The sequence below is a fragment of the Haliotis rubra genome, unplaced genomic scaffold (genome assembly GCF_003918875.1).
Source record: "Haliotis rubra isolate DU_JTF1 unplaced genomic scaffold, ASM391887v1 Scf1571, whole genome shotgun sequence".
In the NCBI taxonomy this organism is placed as follows: Eukaryota; Metazoa; Mollusca; class Gastropoda; order Lepetellida; family Haliotidae; genus Haliotis; species Haliotis rubra.
Window position 1 is genome coordinate 26,566 of NW_025765527.1, and position 27,554 is coordinate 54,119.

At 38.5% G+C, this 27,554-nt stretch overlaps 1 pseudogene; it reads left to right on the forward strand.

Moving 5' to 3' along the window:
• The first annotated feature begins 5,630 nt into the window (after positions 1 to 5,630).
• LOC124271103 lies at positions 5,631 to 25,679 on the forward strand (annotated as a pseudogene).
• The last annotated feature ends 1,875 nt before the right edge of the window (positions 25,680 to 27,554 follow it).

The window sequence follows — 27,554 nt, forward strand, 5'->3', positions numbered from 1 at the left end:
TTTCAAATTTCAAACTTAACGTCCGTTAATTAGATGTACATTGATGCATGCTTTTACTTACATTTCGGTGAAGGATTCCAGGGATGTATGACTTGGTTCTAGCACACACAAATGTAGATGTGGAGCACAGTGGTGTAGTGGTTAACATGCTGACCTCTGACGCCAAAGACCCGGGTTCGAATCCCGGTGGAGACACTAAAATTTGTGACCTGGGTCTCATGCTGTCTTGTGTTCTTGGGCAAGGCATTTCGTCCATATTGCACTCAGTCCACCCAGCTGTTCAAATGGGTACCTGAGAAGCGGATGTACGAACCTATACGGTCGCGCTAGGCGCTTAGTAGCAGCTTTAAAAGTACAATTCCCTCGGGGTAATAATGTAATGCCGGAGAGCAGCATCGTGCTGGATTCTAGGCGCAAAAATTAGCATTATTATTATTAGATTGTTTTGATAGCGATACTTGTAAAACAAGGGATGATTAAAGTTGATTAAAAAAATGCATAAACCTATTTGACGTTCTCATCTTGATATTAAGTACAACAATTGATATTATTTTAAAAAAATGGAAAGCATGGAGATCAATGTGTTTCTGTAGAATCAATTGTGTGTGGTGCCTATAATAGAGGGGTTAACATGCCATGGGTATCACTATGTCATTCTTCCATATTGCAGGATGAACGTTCAACTGGATGCCTTCAAAAGAAACCCGAAGATAACTACATATCTCTAGACGAGAGGACCAAGGATCAGTTGTGGAGAACACATATGAACACATTGGGAATACCACTCAAAACGTTGCAGTGGAAGTTCCCGACGGCCGAATTTGAACGGAACAAAGAAGTTACATGAATTGATGTAGATTAGGCTATTGTTAAGTAACTTGTCTCGTCTTGACGCTCTATCACGGCAATAATACCGTTGCAACGTCACTCAGTCACTCACGCACGCACACACTCACACTTACTCACTCACTTTAGGTCACTGATTACTAAACACTTCAACTAAGATTTTTTTCTGTCGTTAATGATAACCTTTCTGAACCATTTGAACAACGCACAGTATTTACATTCTTATCAATTTCAAGCATCTCCTCTCCTATGCAGTCATTCCATCGCACATTATAACGCGGATCGTTCACCTTCCTGCATTAACATACGTCTTGTCATCGGAATGATAGAGCAAAACCGTGTCTTATCGGTGAAATTTATTTCTTCCCACTTTCTTGACGCCCATCGCTAGTCCAATCTGTACCTGTGACGACACCGAAATTGATGTTGTGCCATCAAGTTTGGTGGTCTGGCCGGGAGCCTTGCATAAATGCAGCAGATGCGTTGACCTGTCCGAAAGGTATTGTCCCCATACAGCATTGGACTTGTCACAGGTGGTGAGGAACACCTGTGCGGCCACTTTCTGATCTGCTATTTAGTCGCTATGTTCTATTTTCTTTGATTTATCTGAATTTGGAGCCAAGGCTCTGGTTTACACTTTGCCAGAGTTAGGAAAGTGGTATATTTCTTCTATTATTAGAGCAGAGATTCGTGCTCATTCACAAATTGAAAAATTATACGATATTGTGTATTATGTCCTCCAATCCGTCTTTGATAAGACTTAAAGAAGTGTGGTTTCCACATCATCTACCAGAGCAACGCTTGGCAGTAATTTATGATGGTCGGTCCACTCTCACTTAGCCAGAGTCTGACCAAAAGGTCTTTTGCACTATGGCAAGATGGGAGATACGAGCCAGGTAATTAGCATTAGCCACTGAAGCATGAGCCTTTGTTCAAGGGCTATAGTCTATATCTACAATGCGACGCGATTTAAGATGTATGTAAGTGTGTGTGCGTTTGTTTGTAATATGAAAATTCTGTTTAAACATATTTATTTCTGATATATTGTTCAGAAACTGCATCGGCAAACAAGCAAACAGCTTATATTAATGCCTGTCCAGACAAAATAACATTTATGCGACTTGCATTTCATAACATTATAACAAAAGTACATGATATCATAAACAACATTAAGCATACAATATACATGAATAGAAACATCATACAGCAAAATGCTTTTAGCAAATGTATCATTAGTGAAATTTTATACAGTACAGAATTTATCTGTGCAGTTCAATTCGCGTCTTTGTGAAACCAGAGGCATAAATGCTTGTGCTCGGAATAATACTTATTTTGCATGAATAATCTTGGATTAGTTAAAATCATTTCACTAATATCACTAATTGAGCATTTCCTGAAATCCTCCAAAAGATACCATATCAATGTTTCTCACTTAAATACAAATGTGACTAATGTCACTAACTAAGCATTTCCTCAAATCCTCAAAAACGTTCAAATAATACCATATCAATGTACAAGCATCTCACTTTAATACAAATTTCACTAATCTCACTAAATGGGCATTTTGTTGAAACAAACTATAGTTCATCTTGACCAGGTGTTATCAAAACACTAAACCCAGTCAGCCAAATACCACTCTGGCTATGTGGAGAGACCTGTTTTGACAGAATCTGGCTAAGTGAGAGGACACCAAGGCAGGTTGTTGTGGAATGTAACATATTGTGCACTAGTGCGTTGAAAAATTGAGAATTAGCAATCACTGCTGCAGCTCCAGTTCTGAGATTGGCTCCCACATCTGCCAATACAAATTTGCAATTTACATTCACCAGTGCCATTAAGATGATACTGAAAACATGTTTGTAGTTGAAAACAATCCTGTATTGTTTAGTGCTCGAATTGATAAATTCACAATAATAGACCCAACCAGTTGTGACGCGGTCACGCAATGCATTAGTATTCAGGTCAAGCTGAACAAGCTGTACCATGGCGCAGCGGGACATGAATACCCCACTCAGATATATTATACTGACTCCGAGCCGTCCAGTCCTTGTTTTACCCATTAATGCGCCAGGCGGGGAACAACAAGTACCATATTTTAACGTCTTTTGGTATGACGCGGCAGGGATCAAACCCGCGACCTTCCGCTCTTCGGACAGACGCTCTAACCACTACACCACGGAGGCGGTACTGTAACTGTCACCTTTGGGTGTTAAAATGATATATATGATAACACGACATCACATAGTAATATTTAAGCTGATATTTACCATCTGAACCCCAATTTTCACTGCAGTCATATTTGTTGCAATATGCCATCGTTTATTCGAAAGATTTATTCACAGTCATATTTAAAGCAGAATGTTGTTTTCTTAGTTGTCAGTGGTCAATACGTATGACAACTGTAGATTTTTACTGTACTTTGTTATAGTAAAACCCAACAGAAAAGAAGCGATATGAGTTAAAATTTGAGGTCACGGTTGCAGTATTTCAGCCAAATCAGTCAGGTTATAGATTTATGATAATTAAAAGTAAATAGTATATCACTTATATAAATGTAAAACTAGTAATTAACTCTAAAACATTTTATCTATAGTGGACAACACAATATAGAAACAGGCTTTAGATTGCCAACAACTGAAGGAAGATCACCATACTAGGGACCATGGGGACTTAATGTGATATTTTATGATAACCTTTTCCGAAAAGATGTTACACTATTGACGTAAAGCTTTTAATAAAAATATACATCATGGTACTTGGTCATTTTGGTTGTAACAGATTATGGTGAAAATTCGGATATATATTCAAATGTGTTCCTCATTTAAATCAGATAATAGTCATTCCAATTACCAAAAATAATGATTATAAATTTGACTGAATTTATAAATTGTTTATCTTTCACTTTCCCTTATTATTCACGTTCACTCATGAAGGTATCCTGTGGTGTTAGTGGGTGCAGCAGTTCCAACTGTGGTGTTACTGGGAAGGGGCGGCAGGGTAGCCAAGTGGGTTAAGCGTTCCCCACATTGGTACAGTTGAGTTGAGTTGAGTTGAGTTGGGTTTTACGTCACATCGGCAATATTCCAGCCATATAGTGACGAGAACAAGTTTGCATTAATAAACATTGTAAGTACATACTCGGAATGAGTTTTATTTCAAAAACATATATTCATTTCATTGTCATTTAACAGCAAAAAAAAGTCACAGCACTAAATTTAAAGGCAGGCAATTTGTTAGTCACATTACAAAGTTACAGTTTATGATACAGATCAACTTCTCTCAGGTAGTCCACACACAATGTGCGAAGACCATTTCTGCTGTCCCCGTCGTGATATTGCTGGATATTGTAAAAAGCGGTCTAAAACCATACTCACGCGTCACTCACTCGTTACAGGAAATATAAGAACACCTGTTTGCACAGAAAAACTAAATCTGAGTCAAATTATGAAAGTATCTATCGTCATTCTTTTACTCAATCACTCACTCTCCTTATAGCAGAAAGTCATATGCAAAGGTAGACTCTCTTTGTGAAAAATGTCGTAATACGACGGCGAACGTAGATGAATGAGCTTATTGCCAGGCAAGTTGACATGCAAGCACTCAAGCAGCACGATGTGTACTTCTTATACATGAATGTGTTATCGGGCCCTGTAATTTAATGCTAACATTGATGCATGCAGGGTTTTACTACATATCACATAACAATTATTCACATATTTGGATGTAATGTGTTCATCTGATACCGAAAATGGTACAGGGTTGTCAGGAATGGTACAAGGTACGGTTCGTGAATAACAAAGACCTAAGATGGGATAAATGTATCACAAAAATACCAGACATCATGAAAAGTGACAACAATAATTTAAAACTTTTGAACAGCACTAAGGGACTGGTCCTTTATTATAGGGAGGATTGGATGGATGTCACAGAAAAACTGTATTTAGTGAGTGAGTGAGTTAAAATTTAACGTCACATAGCAATATGTCAGCCATGTGGTGACGAGAAAGGTTGTGCAGAAACAATAAATACGAGTTGCTAAACAACCAGTCATCGAAGGACTGTAAAATAGCTCGAACATTACAGATGGTGTTAAAACTAGCATGTAAATCTAAAACTATTTTATTTACGAAAACAGTACAATATAACAAAACAGGTTAAAGGTCGCCAACAACTAAAGGCAGATTACCAAACTAGGGACCATGGGGGCTGACAGTGCCTTTGCTACCTGCATTGACCCTAATACGATTTACACCATTCCTTCAGCCGCTGGTGATGGTAGGAAAATTAAGCCATAATTGAAAATAACACTATACGATTGAAAGCATGGTTGCGCTACATTAACTTTGAACGTTTTGGGGACTTACTTGTATTAAGGTCCCTAGTATGGTGATCTACCTTCAGTTGTTGGCGGTCTATAGCCTGTTTTTATCTTGTATTGTCCTAATAGTGCTATTAGTTGTAACCTTCCACACACACTTTCGCCCTGAACTATTATAACGTTAAAAGCACTCGGACGCAAGCGTCCTTGTGCTTTAACTATAATAGTTCAGGGCAAAAGTGTGTTTTATTACACTATACATGGTGGTAGAGCGAAGTGTATTTCTTAAATATGACCTTGTGGAGGCAGCGTTTATAACAAAACATATACTACATCAAACACTTGATAAACTAAACCCAGGAGGAACACACAGGTTTAGTATTTTCCGTATAACGGGGATCTTATATAACAATGTGATGCTTAATAGAGCAGATCCGAGAAATCCTGTTTATGTGCATAACCACGTACAAGGTAACCTACAAACCAGGAAGTAATATCAACATATTACCTGTGGTAGCCTCTCTACAACAGTCGTCTTTGTGCTTCAGTGTCTTGTTCGTATGCTGTAGGACACATGTGAGTATTATATGGTTCTACATGCGGATGAAACCTTTGCAGTTTTATCATGATTTCCTCTACATGTGCACTACAGCAATGCAATTATTGATCAGCTACATCTAGTTGTAAGACTCACGACGTCGGGGTCACTGTGACATGAAACCATTTTAGGTTGCAATGCACAGCGAACTGTGTTGATACTGAGAGGTATTTGAGGATACATTTTTCGTTACTGTACTGAATATATGTCTCGAGCTTTCACATGATGAACATGGACTTATCTATAAACATTTGAAAATCATCGCTTCAGTGACTCAGAGTGATAAGGAAACTCTCCTCAAGGGATGATTTCACCTTTGCAATAGTCAACATTCCTTTCATGTTAAGCAACATTCCAACCTTTCCAGCGTTTAGTATTTACATTTCACAACTGCTGAGGTACAATTGAGTATGCGCTTTAAATGCTAAATATGCATGTGAGTGAGTAAGTTATAAGTTAAAGTCACATCGGCAGTATTTCAGCTATATCGTGATTAACGTGGTCATTGAATGTTAAATGTTTTGGGACCCCTCTCAGGAGGACAATGGTTTTATAGTACTTTAACCCGGATACTGCCGTCAACAATCTGAGTTACTAATTCTAATCTACCAATATAAGAAATGGACATTGACTTATTTGCAAAACATATTTTTTCGAATATTTTTTTTTTTTTTAAAAACAGACCGAATTATCAAACATCATAATTAATTACTAAAAATATCTTTCATAGTTTTTACACTGAAATATTGATCTCTTGTGATAGAAAAATCAATGCCGTCAAGCAACACATGCTTGACCGTGATTCTTTCACAAGGCATATTTAATAAATATTCATGTGTATATGATGTGTGGCCAGTACGAGATCGTCGTGACCTCTTCAAATCCCTGGAATGACAACCCAAGTATGTGTAAACGTTGGTTGGTAAATGTCATGTAACTTATTGATACCTACTTGGGTGTTCAACATTAGATCACTGACGTAATCTAATACCAGTTTGTAATCCGTGTATGGTATCAGAGCGAGTGCCTTTAGTCTTACGCAACACTCAGCAATATTCCAGCTATAACATCGCCAGCAGCTGAAGGTAGATCACAATACTAGGAACTATGGGGACTTATATATCCTGAGTCAAAAAAGAAACTTCACAAAATGTAATTTGAAAAATAATGAATAATTTTTCTCTGATGATACATCTATGTATCCGAAATGGGATCCCTATCTTTCGACTCTAGAAAAACGTTAGCAAAACCCACTCAAACCCATCCATTCGTCGTGCAAATGACGTTAGTGCCAAATCAGGTTTTGCACGTGTAGTCGATCACGTGATCTTCGCATCGAAGTTTTCTTCATATGCACGTGTTTGCATTGGCCTCAAGAATTGAAAAAAACACTTTTAAACCACAGTTCTAACGGTACTTGAAATGCCACGATTGTCAAATGTGCAACGTGAACGTGCCGTTGGCATGTTGCAAGCAGGAAGATCAGTTATTGACGTCGCAAGAGCAATGGGATGCAGCCGTCGTACTGTGTATGACTTGCGAGGTCGTCTACAACAAACTGGCACCACTTCTGATCGCCCAAGGTCGGGTCGTCCACGTGTGACGTCACGAGCAGAAGATCGTCAAATCGTCCTACGTCACCTACGTGACAGATTTCTGCTGGCTACACGAACCAGAGCTGAGATGTTTAGAGGTCGATTGTCCTCACAGACCATTCGAAATCGGTTGCGGGCTGCCAATCTCCATTCTCGACGTCCATATCGTGGGCCAATATTGACGCCATTTCATCAACGTCAACGTCTGCTGTGGGCCCAACGTCACCTCCGATGGACCCAGAGAGACTGGAATCGAGTCGTCTTTAGCGATGAATCCAGGTTTACCCTCAGATTCGCGGACGGCAGGCATAGAGTTTGGAGACGACATCGTGTGTGTACAGGAAGTCGACAGATTCAGGGGCGAAAGATGCATGGTGTGGGGTGCTTTGTGTGGGAACAACCGTTCCCGACTTCTGGTCATCCGTGGAAACCTCACAGCTGCTGCTTACCGCGACCAGGTGCTCACCCCTGAACACGTTCCTTTCCTGGCGGCTCATGGCCAAGGTCTACAGTTCCAGCATGATAATTCTCGGTCGCATACCGCGATGTTGACATGAAATTTCCTTCAAAACGCTGGAATCAACGTCATGGACTGGCCATCGAGGTCCCCTGACCTTAATCCAATAGAGCACGTTTGGGATGCACTTGGGAGAAGGCTTCGTGGTCTTAGGAACCAACCTCAGAATTTGCAGGAACTTGGCGCTGCCTTGCAAGAGCAATGGCGCAGAATCCCCAACCACGTGTTCACAAGCATCAGGCAGTCGATGAGGAGACGGTGTTTGGCAGTGGTGAATGCGCGGGGCGGCCATACACGATATTGAACTGAGAAATTTCGCATTTTTATTCTTGTGACTTGACATTCTGTATACCCATGTTTTGGAACGGCGGTGTAGCCTAATGGAACTGATTATGGCACTGTCAGTGTATCGAGTACATCACACATATCTCAGCAATGAAATAATAACAATTTAACCATCTTACCATCTCTTGTTCTTTTATAGTGCCCTGAAGAAAGAATGTGAAGTTTCTTTTTTGACTCAGTATATTTTTCCCTTGTGATGGAAAAATCAACACAGTTAAGTTAAGCTGGACACGTTTGACCGTGATTCTCTCATCAAAAGGATACTTCTATAATGGCCAATACCGTATCGTCTTAAATCTCCCAATCTCGACTGACAACCCAAGTGGGTGTAACCGTGTAGGGTTCGATGTCGTATTGGCCAGTAGAAAGATCATTATATAGTTCTATGATTTCACGAACAAGTGAACCTTGATCAGGTATATACCTTATGGGAAAGACGGGAAAGGGAGTATAGTATATCCCTTATGTTTATATTGAGCACTTATTTTTATGAGCTGTTAATAGAGCGTTAGCTACTGCAGTGAAAATGGAACTACCATTCGGTAATCTGGTAGATATGGCTCTGGATCCAATGAATGTGACGCTTGCAACTTTGTCACCATCCTTGGATTCATCAGTAAATCTAAATATGTAGTATTGTACATACTGCGCAACAGATTATATTCCTGTTGATAAATTAATCGATTTGTATCTTATTTCTTTAGGTTTGTTAATGGACAATCTACTTGATGATTTGTTTTGGTACAATTGTACCCATAGCTAAACCCAGGAACTTAGCTTCCTTAACAACCTTAACAAGAGTTAGTGAGTGAGTTAAGATTTTAAGTCACATCGGCATACTCACGAATACTAAAATGTTTTGTATCCCTTGTGATGAACGTATCACTTATCCTGCATGACTATATTAATTTTCCCATAAACGGGGCAAATATACTTCAATGTGAAAACGTTAACGGATCTTTCAAACAAAGATAATCCTCATTTACTCCTTAGTTTACTGTAAAGGCAATCGATTTAATTGATACATTTTGATCTTGAAGTGTAATTAGAAAATGAATTTTAATTTGTTAGACTGAATAGTGAGTGAGTGAGTGAGCTAATCTTAAGGTCACATCGGCAATATCTCAGCCATATCGTGACGAGGACAATTTAATTTATATCAATCTAAAAAACAGTAAATTGAGAACATAAAACCTGTCTTCGAAGGACAGAAAAAACTACTAGAATATCACAGCTCTTTAATTAAAACTAGTACCCTATCATAAAAATATATCACTATAGACAGCAATACAATATAAAACCGGGCTATAGATCACCAGCAACTGGAGTCTGATCACCATACTAGGGACTGTTAGATTGAATAAATACCTTTGACTGTTATTGGCAGTGCCTTCAAAGTGGGTTGAAGTAGCGTAAAATGAGTGTCCCCTCCGGGGAGGGTGCGCAAATCCCATTTCATTCAAAGTATTGTTTCATACTAATTTTTAATCGTAGTATATATGTTCCATTAATGTTTGGTACAATCACCAACGCCTGGATCATGGAGGGATGGTGTAAATCCAGCTTGTGTCCTTGCAGGTAGTAAAAGTATTGTGAGTCTCCATGGTCGCTTGTATGGTGATCAGTTGTTAACGATCTATAACACGTTTTTGATATGTATTGTCTTAAATAGTGGTATATTTTAGATTTTAAATTTAATTAGTTTTATTGTCTTTACTGTGATATTCCAGTTGTTTTACTGTCCTTTGTTGACAGATTTTCATCAGTTTATAGTCAACTACTCATATTAATGGGTTAGTGAGTTTAAATGATTGGCCCTTTATTACAGAAGGACTCTGGTGCATGTCACCTGTATTTAGGAACACGGGTTTCTCAAAGTGGGGGCAAGTAAAATACCATACCATTTCAAGACGAGTCACCCTGGTCTCTCGCTCCCATAAAAAACGACCATTCCCATAACTAAACTCACAAACTCATTGTTAGGAACAATTAAGATTTGTTGACAAAACGTGTTCTTGGGGAGTCGGTCAATAATCGAACAGACATGAGAATAACACAGTGAGTGTATTTGGGCATAGCCATCATCTAATGTTTAAAATAACAATGTGAGGTTCAAAAGAGCAGACAGGCCTACTTCATTTTCACTTCATAGATAACGTTAAACCATGTAAAGGTAACCTGTAATCCAAGGTGTAATATGAACTTTAGCGAACTGTTAAATGAGTGTTATGCTACCTGGTGCGATGTGGTCTCCTCCCAACCCTTTTCTGGCTACGCGGAGAGGTATTTGTTGATATCTGACATGGTACTTTATTTGTGTATCCAAGATGTACCTTGAAACTGATTGCTTGTGAACCAGTTGATAGTTATATAATCACTCCATATTCCATGACAAATATTGTTTGCATTCCGAGTGTCATTATGAAGTGAACGTTTGTCTCGTTGCAGGTTCCATCTCCAGGGAGTATAGAGATCAAATTAAAGACACAATGGCGTGGTTTTTAAGCACGGTGTTGTTTTTCTCAATCACTGGGACACTCACTGGTAGGAAATGTTATGGGGGTTATCGGTATGTTACCCTTAGTATAAACAATGCATCTGGTACTATGTTCCATGTTGGGCATGACATCCTTTATACAGCAGTTCTTTCTGACACTGTATCATATATGATTAACTGGGACTAAATATTAAGTGGCATTGACCAAGATGTCAGCCGCCGAGAGATGAAAGGTATTCTGTTCTGATTTTTTAAATTATATAGGTTGATATCATTCAAAACCTAAAAAACATCAAATCAGTGGTTTTGTTTCTTCATCTCGTCAGCTGCCGAGTGTCACTGTAACACCACTACTGCCTGTGCCGTGTTCCCCTCTACTCCCTGTAGCCAGGTCGGTGATCCAGACAGATGTCAGGAAGGATGGTACGGTTCCTATTGCCAGAGACGTGAGTATTTGGACATTTTACATTACGTGTATAGATGTGTAAGATGATCGAAATCCTTCCCGTTTAAATGAAGCAGTGTTCAATCATGGAAGAGATCAATCTACGTACTAGATGCAAAAGTGTTTTCTGTCTGAAACATGGATTAAAGTCTGTCTAGAATGTACCTTTATATACAAACATATAAAGTAATGACAAAGCATCATGTTGTGTCGCATACTGCCCTCACATAGACAGACAAACTGATCGAACCTATTCAATATGATCCAAGCATACATATAGTCTTATAGAATTGATTTACATAGAATTGCGCGTGCGAAGCACATGTATATTTGATAAGCATACTTAATCGTGTCGAAATACTGTTTATAACCTGTAATCCTCTATCTTTTCTTATTATGAGGGATTTTGTAAAGAGCAGCTACATAAAGTAAAGCCGTTATTCCCACTAATGTCTCATGTACATGATGGTGTACATTATTTCACTTTCTTCAGGAAATATTGCCTTAGGACGAAGTGCAACACAGAGCAGTACATACATTGAAAACGGTGTCTTGACAGGGTATAGAGAACACCGTTACGCCGCCAGGTACGGCGTGGATGGCAGAGCTACCATCGACTTCTATAGTAAACCACTGACATGTACACATACATTAGCGGGAGAGCAAACATGGACTGTGCACCTGAACAACTCAAACACAGACAAGATACAACATATCAAGCTGTATCTACGTCAAGACAGTGAGTATTGCACAAACTCCTTTGTCGGCACAATCCCGGGCAGAACAGGTCCACAGCATCCCACTGTTGGTCGTATAAGGCGACCAAATTCGGCAACCCGTTTGCTGTGGGTTGCGCCCCCTGAGCCTGAAACGGTGTTTCTTTTGTCCAACACACCACTTTGACCCTGACTTAACCTGGGTGGTTGGTAGAATGGGCCAGTTCTATCGATCGGCTGGTCACGCCATGTCCTGTGGATGGAAAACATTCATGGGGATTTTTGTCCATTTTTGTGCATTAGTTTGCACTGCAGAGAATGAATGTTATCATTTGAAATTTAATTATATGTATTTGAATAATGAATAATCTGCGTCTCCATTGTTTTGTCTAGAGCCGAAACAGTTTGACATTAAATTGGAATATAAATGCAGCTATTCAAGTCATATTCTCTGGAGTATAACACACCTGTATCCCTGGTGTTATCATATTGGATACCCGGTGCATATTGACATGGCCCTTGTAGACACTCTGTTGTGGGTGGGGAGCCGGGATGCTGGACAATTTTTCTTTCGCCATAACTCAACGACATTCTGTTTCAACTAGATATGAAAAGTACGAAAAGGACAATGTAAAATAACTATATAAAATTAAAATAACAGATTATCACAGATTTCAATTTAAAACTAGTAAGGAACTATAAAACATTTTAACTACATGTGATAATACAATATAAAAAACAGGCAGTAGATTTCCAACGGCTGAAGGTAGGTCACCATACTAGGGACCATGGGGACTGACAGTACATTTGCTTCCTGCATGGACCCTAGCTCGATTTACAAATCCCTTCAGCCGTCTTTAAGTTTAGACAATTTAGTCATAAATTAACATAACACATATTCTACGGTTAGAAATAATGGTATGATTAAATTTACTTCGCATGATTTTTTTTACTTACGTACCCCACAGAAGGACAATAATTTTACAAAGCTTCAACCCCCTGTGAGGATACAGCCACTCACAATCTCAGCTGCTCCATTAAACTACCAATTTTAAAATATGTATCTATTTATAAATCATTCAACAAATCTAATTCTTTTAAAAATGCAATAATTAAATGAGAACTGGTATTATTAAAAAGATCCTTCATAGTTCGTGATTTGAAATAGTTATCCCTTGTGATGGAATATTCAAGAAAGTCAAGCGGGACATGCTTGACCGTGATTCTTTCCTCACTAGGGAACGGAGCATCCTCACCTTTTAATAGGTATTTGTGAGTATAACGCGTATGGCCAATACGACATCGTCGTATGATAACCTCCTCAAATCTGGACTGACAACCCAAGTAGGTGTAACCGATTGTTTGTTTAATTTCATGTAATTTATTGATACCTATTTGTGTGTCCCACTTCTTCTGTATCAGATCACGGATATATGTTCTAATGACTGCTTTGTAATCAGATTATGGGATGAGAAGTGGTGTCACAGATTTGTTGAGGGCTGCTTTAGCAACAGAATCGGCCATTGTGTTTCCAGAAATTCCAACATGGCCGGGTAACCAACAGAGGACGATGTCGTATTGGCCAATAATTTCAATTAAAAGTGGATGTTTGCAAGAAAGATTTGCTATAGCTTGAAGGCACGAAAGAGAAAAAATGATATATTGTTTATATTGAGGATGTTTTTTAACATATTCAAGCGCTGTTAATATTGCATTTGCTTCGGGTAGTATCGCCTGGTAATCTAGATGAGATTTTCTAGATCCAATGACAGTAGCACAACCCAATGCGTCACCATCTTTGGTATTTTTGCCAACATCCTACTGTCCATAATCTAGAAAAACAGTTTTAAAAACTAATGCCAAGGCTGGACGCGCTTTTAAACAAAATATATGTCAATCACGTACACCTATGCCAAAAGGTTTGGACCATAGTCCAAAGAATATAAGGCAAACGTTCCAAATCTACTGTTCACCATCTGAAGGACGGTGATAATTTATTAGCTACTACAACTGACATTGCCAATAAACTTGGTGAAACTCTCGCCAAGCATTCGTCTTCGTCAAATTATGTCACTGACATTCAGGAATCTCAAAAACAACACGAGAAGAAAAGAATCAATTTTAAGATTTGAAGATTATAATGAATTATTTTTACTACATGAGCTCCTTATACTGCCCTTGTGCAAGGTCATGATACAGCATCAAGGGGTGATAATATCCATTATCAACTCCTGAAACATTTGCCCGAATCATGTCTGGAAACGGTCCTATATATATTTCATACAATACGGATTTCAGCAATTTTAGCAAATTCATGGCGTAATGTCAATGTAGTCCCTATACTGAAACTGGGCCAGGATCACAGTAATCCTCCAGTTTTAAATGATTCAATAGATGGATCCTTTTTCTGGATGATTTTGATGATTCTTGTCGTGGTAATCGTATGCAACAAAGTTTACAAGTGGTCACTTGAAAACGGTTTCTAAATTTCAAAATAAAAACAATAATTGTATATTTTTCTGCCGTAAACATAGACCGAATAAAGACCAAGAACTATATTTGAACGACACTCCAATTAAAGTTCTTTGGCCTAATTTTCGTATCCCATTTAACTTCTTCCGCTTTTCAAATATCTAAAAATATAAATGCCTGAAGGCACTTAATTTATTGAAAGTCGTTCCTAATCCAAAGTGGGAAGGGGATCAAGCTACCCTCCTGGACCTATATCGATAACTGGTCCGCTGGTTCTTGGAAAAAAGAACAAAACCTTCCTTTTCTGCTGCTGACAATGAGCTAGCTAATTTATCTCCTTCACGCCTTCTTTCTTTTTCCCCTTGGAAATTACATGTAGTGAGGCCACAAGTTGACCCTTACGGACAACTTTAAAAAAAATACTAAATAAATTACAACATAAGCACGAATTTAATCAATTGAAAAATAAACATAACACATACAAATCCCTATTTACAGATAGATCAAAGGATGGATTCAGAACAATATCTACTAGATTAGCAGATGACAGCTTTTTTCACAGCCGAAGCAAACGCCTTATAATACATCAATAAACACCCCAAATATAAACAATATATAATCTTATCAGACTCTCTTTCGTGTCTATTTAAAACGTATTCAGGATATTCAAAACAAATATGTTAAACATCCACTTTAAATTGAAATAATCCATATCTTGCTTTTGGGCAATTCGACATGTGGTGCCTTCGACGTCTTCTGTTGGTTACCCAGTCATGTTGGAGTTTCTCGTAACACAATACCGATTTTCCTGCCAAGGCATCTAATCTATGACACCACTTCTTATCATATATTACAAAAGCGTGATTACATCCACGATCTAATGCATACGAAATGGGCCACCCAAGTAGCTATAAACAAGTTACACCAAATAAAAACAACTATCGGTTACACCTACTTGGGTTGCCAGTCCAGATTAATAGAGGTCATCATGCGACGATGTCACAGTGGCCATACTAGATACACTGATGACTATTCGCTTGAAGGTGAAGTTCCTCCGGTTTGCATCCCTTGTGATGGATGAATCACAGTCACGCATGTCCTCCTTGACTGTATTGATTTTTCCACCAGAAGGTACACATATTTCAGTCCAAAATCAGTTAAGGATCTTTTTAGCGATGTTGATAATCATTTGATTATTGAATTTTGAAAAGAAATGGAACTAACTGAAAATTCTTTCATTAATATGTATTGTAAATAAATGGTGTATTTTTATGATTGAAAGTTTAAATTAGTAACCGAGATTGTTAGTGGCTGTTTCCTCAAAGGGGGTTAAAGTATTGCAAAGTTATTGTCCCCTTGAGAGGGTACTACTTACCACTTTTTTTAATCGTTGAATATGTGTTCTTTCAATGTATGACTAGATGTGTCAAAATTTCTAACAACTGAAGGGATGGACTACATCCAACTAGGGTCCATGCAGGTAGCAAAAGCAATATAAGTCCCCATGGTCCTTAGTATGGTGATGTACCTTTCGTTGTTGGCAATCTATAACCTGTTTATATATTATATTGTAATCTGTAGTTAAATACGTTAGATTTAATTACCAGTTTTAAGTTTATTATCTGTGATGAACTAGTTGTTTCACTGTCCTTCCATTGACAATTTTCTTTTATAATTTAACGATAATTATTATCAATCTATGACCTGATATGGCTGAAATACTGCCGATGTGACTTAACAGCTTAATTCACTCACTCACAATCACAGTTGTATCGCGTTTAATTACTAAATCTTTAAGAACATAAAATATATCGTTGGTGTAAGTTTTCTGCAGTCCTGCATGTAATAACTTCATGTACATATTCTCATTACGACAATACAACAGATGACCCGGCATTGAAAAGCATGAATCTTTTCCCTTTGAATCGTTCCATTATTGTCCTCCTGAGAGGGTACGTAAGTCCCAAAACTTTCAAAGTTAAATTTTTGCTTACCCGAGTTTTAAACGTAGTATATCTTTCTTCAGGGCACTATAAAGAACAAGAGATGGTAAGATGGTTAAATTGTTATTATTTCATTGTTGAGATCTGTGTGATGTACTCGATACACTGACAGTGCCATAATCAGGTCCATTAGGCTACACCGCCAATCCAAAACATGGGTATACAGAATGTCAAGTCACAAGAATAAAAATGCGAAATTTCTCAGTTCAATATCGTGTATGGCCGCCCCGCTTCTCATTCACCACTGCCAAACACCGTCTCCTCATCGACTGCCTGATGCTTGTGAACACGTGGTTGGGGATTCTGCGCCATTGCTCTTGCAAGGCAGTGCCAAGTTCCTGCAAATTCTGAGGTTGGTTCCTAAGACCACGAAGCCTTCTCCCAAGTGCATCCCAAACGTGCTCTATTGGATTAAGGTCAGGGGACCTCGATGGCCAGTCCATGACGTTGATTCCAGCGTTTTGAAGGAAATTCCGCGTCAACATCGCGGTATGCGACCGAGCATTATCATGCTGGAACTGTAGACCTGGGCCATGAGCCGCCATGAAAGGAATGAGTTCAGGGGTGAGCACCTGGTTGCGGTAAGCAGCAGTTGTGAGGTTTCCACGGATAACCAGAAGTCGGGAATGGTTGTTCCCACAGAAGGCACCCGACACCATGCCACTTCCGCCCCCAAATCTGTCGACTTCCTGTACACAACATTGGGCATACCGTTCACGGCGTCGTCACCAGACTCTATGCCTGCCGTCCGCGAATCTGAGGGTAAACCTGGATTCATCGCTAAAGACGACTCGATTCCAGTCTCTCTTGGTCCATCGGAGGTGACGTTGGGCCCACAGCAGACGTTGACGTTGATGAAACGGCGTCAGTATTGGCCCACGATATGGACGACGAAAATGGAGATTGGCAGCCCGCAACCGATTTCGAATGGTCTGTGAGGACAGTCGACCTCTAAACATCTCAGCCCTGGTTCGTGTAGCCCGGCAGAAATCTGGCCCGTAGGTGACGTAGGGCGATTTGATGGTCTTCTGCTCGTGACGTCACACGTGGACGATCCGACCTTGGGCGATCAGAAGTGTTGCCAGTTTGTTGTAGACGACCTCGCCAGTCATACACAGTACGACGGCTGCATCCCATTGCTCTTGCGACGCCAATAACTGATCTTCCTGCTTGCAACATGCCAACGGCACGTTCACGTTGCACATTTGACAATCGTGGCATTTCAAGTACCGTTAGAACTGTGGTTTAAAAGTGTTTTTCAATTCTTGAGGCCAATGCAAACACGTGCATATGAAGAAAACTTCGATGCGAAGATCGCGTGATCGACTGCAAGTGCAAAACCTGATTTGGCACTTACGTCATTTGCACGACGAAAGGATGGGTTTGAGTGGGTTTTGCTAACGTTTTCTAGAGTCGACAGATAGGGATCCCATTTCGGATACATAGATGTATCATCAGAGAAAAATTATTCATTATTTTTCAAATTACATTTTGTGATGTTTCTTTTTGACTCAGTATATATTTGTTCCTTTAGAATTCGGCTCAAGTTTTCCCAAATCGCCAGCGGCTGCAGGGATGGTGTAAATCCAGCTAGGGTCCATGTAGGTAGCAAAGGTACTGTAAGTCCCCATGGACCCTAGTATGGTGATCTACCTTCAGTTGTTGGCGATCAATAGCCTGTTTTTATATTAGATCGTCCTCTATATTTAAAGCATTTCAGATTTAATCACTAGTTTTAAGTATATAATTGTGATAGTCTAATTGGTTTTACTGTCCTTTGTCGACAGCTATTTAAATTGATTACCTTGTTTTCATCGTTATATGGCTGTAATGTTGCCGATGCCATGTAAAATTTTAACTCACTTACTCACTCACTTTTCCCATTGAAATGCAGTCCGAGAGCGATACAACGGTATGAAGATATATGTTGGTGGACAGCTTTGCTTCCAGTGGTCGACAGTTACCCATCCGCCAGCTATAGCGGACTTCAAATGTCAACAAGCACTGACAGGAAACAACCTGACTATACAGACAAGCGATTATCTCGCGCTGTGCGAGGTGCAGATATTTGGTAGGTTTAAATAAACATTTGAACGTGTGGGCAACATGATAATACATTTCAATCACAAGATGACTGCTTAATGCATATTTACCTGGACAATTGCTGAAAAACCAGATGTTCCAACACTATGCGGCATCTCAGAACTAACGCCACAAGCTGTAAAGCATGACTTGAAATAAGCTCTGGAAATGAAATAGTAGAAACTATAGATACGCTTCAATTATTTTTGAAGGTCTTCCCGTTGTCTCTATTGCTGTTGTTTGTTGGCCAAAAGCAGTGTGTTCTTTTCTTGTTATTGTTAATTTTGAAATCAGATTTTCATAAGGTTTGGATGTTCATTTTTATACTACATGTGAAATATGTTTCCTTTATGTTCGTTTTCAGTTTGCAGTGATGGCTGGTTTGGTGAGGACTGTGACAAACAGTGTCACTGTTCACTAAACACAGAAGTATGTGACAAGATCACTGGACAGTGTCTGAGTGGATGTTCTTCAGGATACATGGGACCAGACTGCCAAACAGGTACAGGCTCTGACACAGACGGAATTTAATAATGTATGAAATGCTGACATTTATTGTATATATGTCATGATATTGCGGAGGTAGAATCACCCAAGTTGTCAGTGATCTAGGCACGTTGCTTCTTTGTGATAAGTTTGTAAACACAAACAGAGGTCTGTGACCTTCGTAAACAATATACATGCGTAAGGAACGTGTGGTATAACAACTTTCAATAAATCTGCATTATGGTCGATATCTGCATTATTATCCCCATTGTTTTCGCCAGTTCAAAACCGTTTTGAAAAACCTGAGTGACAGTTTGCGTTGTGAGTATGTGTCTATGAACAATTATCAAATACTAATGATGTCAGTGTTCATGAAATGAAGCGTTCATTTTCCGCTATGGGTCGCAAACGTGACCAACACATGCAAACTTTCCACGACAAACCACGCAAGGGAATGTGTAGTGCAACAATTCCATCTTAGTTCATTTTGGTCCTGAGAGGGTACGTAAGTCCCAAAATTTTCAAAATCAATTAAAACTTACAAGGATTTTTAAACGTAGTATTCTTGTTATTACAATTTTGTTTTAAGTTTGGCTACATTTGCTGATAATCGCCAGCAGCTTAATAGAGATAGTGTAAATCCAACTAGGGTCCATGCAGGTAGCAAAGGTACTGTAAGTCCCCATGGTCCCTAGTATGGCGATCTACCTTCAGTTGTTGGCGATCTATAGCCTGTTTTTATATTGTATTGTCCACATAGTGCTATTAGTTTTAACTTTCCACACTAGTTGTAATTATAATTGTGATATTCTAGTTGTTTTACTGTCCTTTGATGACAGGTTTTATAATATACCCGACGGTGGCGCGGTGTCATGTGCCACGGTCATTGGATCCAGAACAATATCTTCTAGAATACCAGATAACAGCTCCATTTTTACAGCAGAAGCAAACGCCATATTAGCGGCTCTTAAATATATTCAACGACATCCCAAACATAAACAATATATAATATTTTCTGACTCTTTCTTGTCTTCAGGCTATTAAAATCTTTCTTGTAAACATCCACTTTTATTAGAAATTATTGAATTGTATAATGAGCTTGCTACTGGCCAATGCGACATCGTCTTTTGTTGGTTACCCAGCCACGTTGGCATTTCTGGGAACACAATGGCTGATCTTGCTGCTAAGGCAGCACTCAACAAATCTGTGACACCACTTCTTATTCCATACTCTGATTACAAAGCTAGCATTAGAACTTTCATCCGTGATCTGATGCAGAAGAAGTGGGACACCCAAGTAGGTATGTATAAATTGCATGAATTAAAACCAATATCGGTTACACTTGCTTGGGTTGTCAGTCCAGATTTGAAGAGGTCATCATGCGACGATGTCGTATTGGCCATACAAGGTATACTCACAAATATTTGTTAAATGGTGAAGATCCTCCGTTTTGTATCCCTTGTGATGAGAGAGAGTCACAGTCAAGCATCTCCTGCTTGACTGTGTTGAATTCTCCATCATAAAGGGATAAATATTCAATGTTAAAACTGTTAAGGATCTTTTAATTCTGTTCATCTTCATTTAATTCTTGGTTTTTTAAAAGAAATTGATTTCATTAATGAATTTTGATTAATATATTCTGTATATAGCTGTGTTTTAATGATTGGTAGTTTGATAAGTAACTTAGATTGTTAGTGGCTGTACTCTCAAGGGGGTTGAAGTATTGTAAAATTATTGTCCCCCTGAGAGGGTACGTAAGTCCCAAAACTTCGAAAGTCAATTTAAACTTACCAGGATTTTTAAACGTAGCATTTTTGTCATTTTAATTGTAGCTAACATTTCTTACAATCGCCAGCAGCTGAAGGGATGGTGTAAATCCAACTAGGGTCCATGCAGGTAGCCAAGGTACTGTAAGTCCCCATGGTCCCTAGTATGGTGATCGACCTTCAGTTGTTGGCGATCTATAGCCTGTTTTTATCTTGTATTGTCCTAATAGTGCTATTAGTTTTAACCTTCCACACTAGTTTTAAATCTAATTGTGATATTCTAGTTGTTTTACTGCCCTTCGTTGGCAGGTGTTTTATATTATACACATATTACATTATGTTCTCGTCACGATATGGCTGAAATATTGCCGATGTGACGTTAAATAATAACTCACTCACTCACTCACTATAATATACCCATATTCAATTTAAATGTCAAATATGTTCTCGTCATGAAATGGCTGAAATACTGCCGATGTGACGTTAAATATAAAATCAATCGCTAGATCATTTTGGTCACTAATGTGTCTGTTGAAATATATTCTCCATTATCATTACTCTTCTCAGTGATCCATTTACTGATGTCACTTTGATCTCACAACGTTTACATTATGCTTTTTCACCTATTCGTTCATATAACAGTTTTGTTTGTTGTAAAAACACCTCACTCAGCAATATTGCAGCTATATGGTGTGTAAATATTCGAGTCTCGGAGAGAAACAGCGATCAATCATGAGAAATCGATCTACGCAATTGGGATACGATGACACGTGTCCACCAAGTTTGCGAGCCTGACCAGTTGCCTTTTCGACAAGCATGGATTGCTGAATATCAATTCTGATCCGGATCTTCACGGGTGTTCTAATTTTGCTGTCCTGCCGATGTTTAATGTTCCTTGAGTTAATTTAACCATGACCACGTTTGCAAAGTGAATCTACATGAGGGTAGGAAGACACTTGCTGCCTGCAACTGAATATTTTCCATGTTTCTTATCATGATCAACGCTATAAAAGTCTTATGGTTTTATCATTTTAATGTGTACAGCATGTCAGGATGGACGGTATGGTATAAACTGTGCCTCCCAGTGTGGAAACTGTCTTGATGATGATGTATGTAACAAGTCAACGGGAATGTGCCCTAGAGGATGTGCAGAAGGATGGGTAAATGACAACTGTGCTCAACGTGAGTGTAAATATAGCACTGCATAATTCCATAAAATATATTTAATGTTGAAAGAATAATGTCATGAGTTTCTTAGTTCCTTGATCATTAATGCCCAACTATTGCACAGACGGTAATCTCTCTCTCTGTGTGAGTGTGTGTGTGTGTTTGTGTGCCTGTGCTTGTGCTTGTGCTTGTGTTTGTTTGGTAATTCATAATCCATATACTATTGGTCATCTGCATATTATGGACAACGGAATGTGTTCTATCTCGCCGGCGGTAATTGTGTGTTTGTGAGTGTACTTGTGTGTGCGTTTGTTTGTTTGTTAATTCCTATTCTATTGCTCATAGGCATAGGCATCAACAGAATGTGATTTGATGTTTAAATATTCATCTTCCTTTCGTCTATATTTGAACAAGAGGAAGTTTAACTCATCTTCAAATAACAGTGACATTAAGAAGGCATTATTCGTTTATGTACACAGCATGTCCGGACGGTTACTATGGTCTGGCCTGTGGCGTCCAGTGTGGCAACTGTGTGGATGGTGATGTTTGCATCAAGACAAACGGAACATGTCCTGGAGGATGTGCAGCAGGCTGGGTCAGTGACAGGTGTAATCAAGGTGAGTCAACAGCAGTTATAGCATGCAGCAACACGATGATGATAGCAAGTATTTCTTAAGATAAGATACGATGTTTTATTATCCCGAAAGAAATCTGCTTTACACGGTTAACATTGAAAACACATACAATACAACAAAATATACACATGCAAAAGACCACAATACACCTATGCATAGATGTCAAATAGTACTAAAACAGCTAGCAACAACGCCTAATGTATGAGTTAACGATAAATGATGAATGAATGATAATATATTTATGATTCAGAGCTATATAGTGGCGACATTAGGTCTCTATAACACTGGAAAACATATTTAAAATGTTCTGTTTCGTCGTTTATGACGCCAGTGAGATTATGTGATTATCCAATTCCTAACACGGACAATTTAGCATTCAAGAAAGTTTTTACAGATAATGTAAACATTTCACAGCATGGGAGGGTAACTGATACTAAAATAGGATATTCAGAAAATGAGTTTGAAATATTGTTTACAAATGACCATTTGACATTGTAACATTATATACCCTGTAGTGAAATATAGATGTCAAAATTAATCACCTGATCGAATAAAATCAAAAGAGGGATCATTAGGCCTAAGGTGTGGAGTTGAGTGGGTGGGTGAGTGAAAATTTATAGTCACTTTGGAAATATTTCAGCCATATCGTGACTTAAACGGGTCATATTTAAATAAGTTTATGATGTTATATCTTAAAATATGTCTGCGAAGGACAGTACAAGAACGAGAATATCACAGTGAGAGATTTAATACTAGCATGTGTCTTAAAAATATATACTATTTAGGACATTACAATATAAAAACAGGCTATTGATCACCAGCAGCTAAAGGTAGATCACCATTCTGGGGACCATGGGGACTTACTGGAGTTGTTGACGATTTGACACCTTTTGTTTAGATTTGACTGTATTGCTTATCTAAGCATATTTCCGGTTTGCATAAACATGGTTTCAGCAATCATCAACTTGCTTACATATACTCATGACCCTAAGATTATAAGCATGCCATTTGTCCCTGTCAAGAGTTATGGACAATATGGCTCCAATGTCATTTGATGATGCAATGTCTCGTGCTCACGAATGCAAATTAGACATAGAGTTATCTGAATCACTGAAGCTTACACTCGCTTGGCCTTTATTTTCACTGTACCGTCTACAGCATGCACAGAAAGACGTTATGGTACCAATTGTCCGTCTCCATGTGGTCACTGTCTGGACACTGACTTCTGTGACAAGGTGACCGGGAAATGTCCTGGAGGATGTCAGCCAGGATGGTGGCCAGATCTTTGTTCACAGGGTAGGTACCTAATCCTTAATTATTCATGTAAGATTGAAAAGTGTAGTACTTTTGTTGATGGTTAATCATATCTTTACAGCTTGCAGTGACGGTCGTCATGGACACCATTGTCAGTCTGAGTGTGGCCAATGTAAAGGGAACCTGCCTTGTAACAAGATCAATGGAACATGTGAACAAGGATGTCGGCCAGGGTTTCAAGAACCATTTTGTAAAGGTGGGATAAACGTTTATTGTGACTGTGAGTTTGTTGGTCCATTTTCTAACGCAACCCAGGTTGAGGAGTAAGGTGCATAGATGAATATTTCTACTCCACAGAATGCGCTGATGGTATGTACGGGGATGACTGCATGTCACGATGTGGTCAGTGTAAAGACGCCCTAACCTGTGATAAGTCCAGTGGAGAATGCCCGAAGGATGTCAGGGTAACTTCATGAAACCCCTGTGTCAAGGTAAGACACGAAAAGCAGACGGAAACACAGTGAAATAAACGTGTTTGCTTATCATTAAAAGTCGACTATTCAGTAATGTGATCACGGGATAGGTAATATGAAATAATAATATGATGGTTATGATGATAATATTCACTAAGAGTAACTTTGTAAGACATAAATATATATACAGGAATGTCTACCACGTCTTTGCGTTATCAAACTAGGTTGTGCAGAGTGTAACACCAGGACACTCAAACCAGGTAGTGCCAGTTGCAGCAACACTTGGTACACTTCTCGTTTTGGCTCTCATCGCTCTGCTGACAGCCATCATTTACAACAGAAGGTAAGGGGAGATAATACGTGACAAATATAACATCAAAGAAATTGGATAGTGGGCAAAAGTAACTGGTAATGTTTTTTTTTGCATTAGAACCTCACTATTACTCTCAAGATGCCTCGCTATTCTCCTGCATGTGCATTCATATATATCAATCTGACGTGTCGCTTGTTTCTAAGTTCACACTGATCTGCAGTCATTATATTTAAATGGTCAAACATATACTGTTAAGTACAGTTATGTGATGTATTCTAGGTATATGTGACTTAGTGATTGAGTTAGTCCACATTTACAGTCATATCGAAAATATTTCAGCCATATCGTGATTAAAACAAGTTTTGAATTCACCATAAATACACGTGAATTACGAAAACCTGTCAAGGACAGTAAAATAAACTAGAATATCGCAGTATAAAGAAATAAAACTAGCATCTCTCTAAAATTGTCTTTCAAATTAGGACATTACAGTATAATAATGGGCTATAGATCGCCAACAATTTAAGGTAGATCACCATACTTGAGACCATTGGGACTTACACTACTATGTGACCTAGTTCAAACATATACGAATTATAGTGTACAGTTGGTGATACTTGTAAAAGGAGTTGATAAAGAATCACAGATACCTATGTGGCCTTTTTAATATTGATATTAAGTCCGACTAACGTTTTGTTCAGAATTAAACAGAAATGTGTCCTTATATACTGGGGTACATTACAAAGAGTTAGATAAGACATTTGTGGAGAATCATCCTGTGGTACTTAATAATCATTGAGAGGTAAACATTAAACAGAAAGGGTATAACTAGGGTATTGTTGTATATTGCAGACTAAAGAGTCATCTGGATGCCTTACAAAAGAAATCCGAAGACAAATACATATCCCTAGACGAGAAGACCAATTATCCAGTTATAGAGAACACATATGAGCACATTGACAATATCACCCCTTACATTAATGCAGTGGAGGTTCCTCAGGACCGTAAAATTTGAATAAGAGAAGGCTCCGGTTAAATAAATTGTTCTGTGCGTATGTGTTAAAATGCGGCGGAGTTTGTCACTTTAGGCACTAGTTACTTAGCACCTCTTGGATTAAATATCGAAAATGTTGCCAGTACCGTTCTGTTGTGAAAACACATGTTCCGTGTCGTTGCTAAAAATACGTGTTTGCATTGGCCTCAAGAATTGTCGTAAATAAACGTAGCGGGAAAAACGCAACGTTACTTTCACCTCATCCTGCTTCGATCTGTCAGATAAATGTAGTCACTTGCACAACAGGCTGTTTTAACAATAACCTTTCACCTTCGTCACCGATGTGTATTATGTACATTATTTTGGGGACATTTCCTCAATTTCTGATCAATATCACCTCAGATTAACTTTATTTGTAAGATAAATGTATCCATACGCACAACACGCTGTTTTGATAATATCATGTCACCTCCGTCTCTGATGCTTATTATGTATATTATGTTGGGGGCATATCCTCATCTTGCTTATTATGTATATTATGTTGGGGGCTAATCAACATCGCCCTTTTCTATTTGGATTTGTAAGATAAATGTATGCGTAAAAGATTTTTTCGTACTGATAACTTTGAGTTATGCCAGTTTGACTCTGATTTCCATATGAAATCAATGACAAAGATTGATGATCACCTGTCTTAATGATTGAGTGAGTAAGTGAGTTAATATTTAACGTCACATCGGCAATATCTCAGCCATATCGTGACGAAAACAATTTGTATAATGCAAATATGAAAACATTGTGAAGAGTTAAACCTGTCGACGATGGACAGTAAAAATACTAGAGTATCACAGATATGAACATAAAACTAGCATGTAAAACTAAAACAGTGTAAATGCAGAAGACAATACAATATAAAACACGGGCTATAGATAGCCAGCATCTGAAGGTAGATCACCATACTAGTAACACCTGTCTTAATATGCAAAACAATATCAGGTATGAGTCCTTGTATTTGAGTAGTGTTTGACTTACTGGATTTTCCTCTTTGGTTAGGGACATATTATCAATAGCATATATCGGTAGATTGGCACATCCTATATCACTGTGGAATGTTACTTTTAAGCATTAACAGTGTTAACAAGTACAGGGCCCCGTTTCTCAAAGCGATCGTTACAACATTAAAAGTATGGGAGTTACGATCAATTTGCGCTACGACCCGCTTTGGTGCGTTGGTGCTTTAAACGTTGAATGAAACCCCGCAAAATTATGCTCGTCGTAAAGTGGATCGGATGGTCATATATGTAGATATGGTTGATTGTGGGTTATCCTGCTTTGAACGTTTCTCATCATATTACCTATCGGAATGTAAAATATATATACATGTATATAATACACTCTCGTGTTCATGTGAACATTTTCTGAAGCTAATTTTCACAGTTTATGTCGGGCAACTGATAACATCATAATTATCCTCATACCTGATCATGGATTATGTTAATAAATGGAACATACATCAAAGTACTATTAACATTTGAATAAATGTATGCTTGTAAATAAATGTATTTTGCTTACAGTTATGTATTGTATGTGTCATTTTCACTTATGTTTTGCTGACTACCAAACAGATAGCCTGAGACGTGGCAGTCGTCTAAATGTCGATATGTGTTTCCGTTGTTATACTCAAGACCTCAAACTGGTTCATTTATCTCAAAAAGAAATTTTCAAGGTTACACTCTCTTTGTGAAAATGTCACAGTTCCCCAGCGAATGCAGCTGGAAAGGGTGTATAGCCCGGCAAGCTGAAAGGAATGCAGTCAAGCGGAGCTTAAAAATGAAACAGGCTTTTCCTATCGAGACTTGTTATCTGGTGTGGACACAGTACATGCAGGGTGTAACTACAAAATACAAGAGAATTATTCACCTTATGTGAATTGCGTGTGCCCAGGTGATGTGACATCAAATTTCATGCAAAGTGCTTAAAGTTTGCTACATGTTTATTTAGTTTTCAATTAACATTTATTTTGTGTAATCTTATG